At 40.0% G+C, this 4,678-nt stretch overlaps 1 non-coding gene across 1 annotated transcript; it reads left to right on the forward strand.

The window, feature by feature from the left end:
• The first annotated feature begins 3,180 nt into the window (after positions 1-3,180).
• On the forward strand, positions 3,181-3,287 carry LOC133833663 (small nucleolar RNA R71). Its single transcript, XR_009893031.1, has one exon. It is a non-coding gene; the product is annotated as a small nucleolar RNA R71 (small nucleolar RNA).
• Positions 3,288-4,678: the final 1,391 nt, after the last annotated feature.

The following is a 4,678-nucleotide window of genomic DNA, read 5'->3' on the forward strand; positions in this document are numbered from 1 at the left end:
GTATAACATATAGCAAGAGAATTGGTTTGATTGTATATATGTGTTTGTCTTGTGAGCTAATTCCCCCACCCCAAACTTACAGCCGAACATTGTCCCCAATGTGGCTAAAATGGTAATCATGAATTAGCTCGCCACAAGCTACACTCACCACACTCACCCCAAACTTAGCATGAAAATCAATTTCTGACAAGTGAGAGCAATTAAGTTGGGACATGTATGGAAAGTGTATTGTAGGGATAATGGGTATGCATGATCGGGTTGAACACAAAAATAGGCTAAGCAGCTCAAAAATTGGGTGACTAAGGGAAAAATATGCGTATAAGGAAGGCTAGAAAGGCTCAAGCGTCCAAAGATGGCCTAAATCATTTCTAAGGGATAAGATTAGCTAGAATTTCGCCTCAAGGGGTGCACTAACCAATTCTAGATGCTTAAAATTTCACAAACAGCAGTCATTTGAAAAACTCAAAACACGACGGGATAACAAAAGTACATCACTATTGATTAGAGACTAAGAGGAAGCATCAATGATATCCTAGCAAATCATCAAGCATAACAACATATAAAATCCAGGCAGCAAACACAAATGGAGTAAGCGGAAAAAATTCATCATCGAGCAATACACTAAGCCAGACTAAATCATCAAATCTCTCAAAGACACATTGGACAACACACACAAACAGAACCACAAAAAATAGTGACTGGACACTAGATAACTAACAACTAACAGACAGAACAAAAATGCAAAACACAGTACAGAAACTAAAAATAGTTAATAGGAAAGGGAAACCCCCTGTTACTCGGAGTCCTCTTGTGATTGCTGCCCAGAATGCTAAATGAATGCTGTAACAACTGGGCAATGCCCCACCATTCTAGAAAAACTTCGCTGCCTTCTCGCCCTTCTTCATTTAACTCCCCAGCTTTAAAGCCTTCCCGCACACCAAATTTTTTTTATTTATCATTATTATATATATTTTTTTTTTGAGTTTTTTTTTATATATATATAAGTTTGCTACACCCCAAACTTAGTTACATTTATTGTATATTTACAATCTGCCTTTTACTCATGGGTTGCCCAAGTGTGATACATTAAATACATGGCAACCCATAGTCCTTCTCCTTCAAGCATCCTTCCAAATGATGGAGGTCTTTGCTCTATCGACCTCCCCTCCAAGGTAGTGCTTAAGTTGCTGGCCATTCACTTTAAACTCTCTTCCTGAAATTTCATCACGCAAGTCCAATGCACCACAAGGAAAGACTTTAATTATCAATAAGGAATCAGAGAAACTTGATGCTGGCTGTCTGGAACTTGCTTTCATTTTAGAATTAGAGAAATACACCCGCTGCCCCACTTCAAACCTTTGGGAATGAGCTTTCCTACCACACTTCTTTTTCTTCTTTCTACGTGGCTCTTGCAAATGAGACGATGCCTTGTTTATACTTGCCCCTGGCTCATTGTTGCTCTCAAATTCTTTAAGAGATAGCCTCATTCTCACTTTCTTGCTATACCTTGTGGGTACCTCTTCCTCCATATTAGAGTTCTTGACAGTGATGGCCAAACAATCTCCTACTTCATCTGGAGAACGTATATGATTGAATACCTTGAAAGTTACCTGTTCTTCTTGAGCTCTCATTGTGAGCTCCCCTTTTTCCACGTCAATCAAGGTCCTCCCAGTAGCTAGAAATGGCCTACCCAAGATAATTGGAACATCTCTATCCACTTCATAATCAAGACTGATGAAATCGGCCGGAAAAATGAACTTATCAACTTGCACTAGAACATCTTCAATTTTTCCTTCTGGGTGCGCCATAGAAAGATCCGCCAATTGCAAAGTAACTGTGGTTGGCCTAGCTTCCCCAATGCCTAGCTTTTTGAAAATTGACATAGGCATTAGATTAATACTAGCACCTAAGTCACATAGAGCTCTTCCCACATCTCTTCCACCAATTGAACAAGGGATTGTAAAACTACCAGGATCCTTCAATTTCGGAGGGATTTTACTCTTCAACATGGCGCTGCAACCTTTTGTAAGAGCAACAGTCTCAAACTCTCCCAGTCTTCTTTTTTTCGTCAAAATATCTTTTAAAAACTTGACGTAGTTTGGCATTTGTTCCAATGCTTCCACTAAGGGAATATTGATGTGGAGCTTTTTTAACACATCCAGAAACTTCCTGAACTGCCCATCTTGCTGCTGTTTGCGAAATCGCTGAGGAAATGGTAGGGGCGGCTTTGGTACAGATTCCACTGGAACAGATTGCTGACCCGATGCTGTATCAACTGGGCCAGTTTCAGTAACTTCTTTTGCTGGTTTTTTACTAGATTCTCCTTCAGTTTGGATTGAAGTGGGCTCCCCACTGCCCTTTATTTTCTCCTCAGAATTTTCCAGAATTTTTCCACTCCGTAGCGTGATTGCCTTGCATTGTTCTTTGCCATCCCTCCTTGGATTCTCGGTGTCACTAGGCAAGGAACCTTGGGGTCGATTTTTCAAATCATTAGCTAAATGCCCCAATTGAATTTCCAAATTCCAAAGAGACGCTGCCTGGCTTTGAATTACAGCGTCATTCTTGGCCATATAATCTCTCATTAAATTCTCCAAAGAACTTGTTTGAGAGCCTTGAGGTTGGTGTGGTTGTTGAGGTCTTGGTTGTTGAGAAAATCCCGGTGGATATGACTGTTTTTCTTGTGTTGGTGCTCCACTTGAACTTGCTCCTTGACCCCCCCATGACAGATTTGGATGATGCCTCCAAGCTGGATTGTAAGTGTTAGAATATGGGTTGTTGTTGCGGTTGAAATTCTGATTACCCATATAGAAGACCGAAGCTGGATTTGAAGGGCAATTCTCAAAAGTATGCCCGTCCCCACAATACACACATGATACTTCTGCACTTTGAATGGCAGCAGCTGGCTGTACATTTCCTCCCATACTCATGTTCTTTAAAATGTTGGTCATTGAGGCCATTTGAGCGGTTAGAGCATCTACTTCAAGAACACCCGCTACTTTTCGGCTTGTAGGAGCTCTAGTATTTGACCATTGGTAGTTGTTACTTGCAATCCTTTCCAAAATCTCAAATGCTTCGTTGTAAGACTTGGAAAGAATGGCTCCATTGGCTGAAGCGTCCAAGACCATTCGAGAGGCTGCATTGAGACCATTGTAGAATGTCTCCATTTGTATACAATGTGGGATACCGTGGTGTGGACATTTTCTTAAAAGCTCTTTGAATCTTTCCCACGCATCACTAGTGGACTCATCTTCCAGCTGCTGAAACTACATAATCTCACTTCTAAACTTTGCATTTCTGGTGGGAGGGAAGTATTTTCTTAGAAATTTCTCAGCCAAGTCATTCCAATTTGTAACGGAATCAGGAGGAAGGGTGTTGAGCCATGATCTAGCTCGGTCCCTTAAAGAGAACGGAAATAGCTTCAGCCTTAATGCTTCTTCACTCACTCCTTGAAGCTTAAAGGAATCGCTCACCTCCAAAAATGAACGAAGGTGGAGATGAGGATCCTCCGTTGGCATCCCGCTAAACTGCCCCACGGTTTGGAGCATTTGAAACATCACTGGCTTGAGCTTGAATTAAGCTGCTTGTATTTCTGGCCTCACAATGCCTGGATTTAGCTCATTAAACATGGGGGCAGCGTATTCTCGTATTGCTCTGGCTCTGTCATCCGCCAAAACAATGGGATTAGTAACTTGCTGGCCATCCCCCTCATCATCAACACGTTCAGCCATAGTGCCTCGGCTTTTAGCCTTTTGATCCTTTCTCCTTTTTCTGAAAGTTCATTCGATCTCGGGGTCAATAGGAGCAAGTTCACTGTCCTCTTGCTGGTTCATACACTGTAGGTACCTGAGTTTGCACAACCCGAACCAACAAGGTTAAAAACAATGAAAATAAACTGTAAAATAGTTGATAAAACAGAATTTAATTTTAAAGTCCCCGGCAACGGCGCCAAAAACTTGTTGTGAATTTTCTAATGATTAAAATATGCGCAAGTATACACAGTCGACAACAAGTAATACAGTGATACAGTATCAAAGTTCGTCTCCACAGGGACTTTTAAACTAAAAATAATGCAATATCAACTAATAACAATTTACAATTCAGTAACCAAATCAAGAGAAAATTTATGTAATTAATTCTGAAAATAAATGTAAATGAGCAAATTAATTAAACTAAAAATCAGAGATTAAAATGAAAGAATTCTGGGTGGATTTCAGATATGAGAAAAATAGATTTGGGTGGTTAATTCCCCTCGGTTCGTTCCAGTTGCTACAGCAATGGCTCAGCAATGGGTCAGCAATTTATGTCACAGTTAACAGATTTCGCAAAACCCAATAAGTTTTCCCAAAACTTAATATCTATTGTCTATAATCCCCCTCAATACATTCCTGTATTAAAACAGACTATAACCAACCAATCAAGCACCAAATCTTTAGGTTATGCAAGGCAGCAAAATAGTCCTATTCCACTACTCAAAATCACCTAAAACTAGGTAAGTTTCTTGCATCAATTGAATGGGTTCAGCTAGACTTCCCTTTTCCAAGCTAGATCTAACTTAATAAATGCTAAAAATGGCCAGTAATTAACATTCACTTATCATTACAGCACATTCAATTGAACTATGACATAAACAACTTAACCATGCATTTAGAAATTTAGTTCATACATAAGGGTTCATAAC

The sequence above is a fragment of the Humulus lupulus genome, chromosome 4 (genome assembly GCF_963169125.1).
Source record: "Humulus lupulus chromosome 4, drHumLupu1.1, whole genome shotgun sequence".
In the NCBI taxonomy this organism is placed as follows: domain Eukaryota; kingdom Viridiplantae; phylum Streptophyta; class Magnoliopsida; order Rosales; family Cannabaceae; genus Humulus; species Humulus lupulus.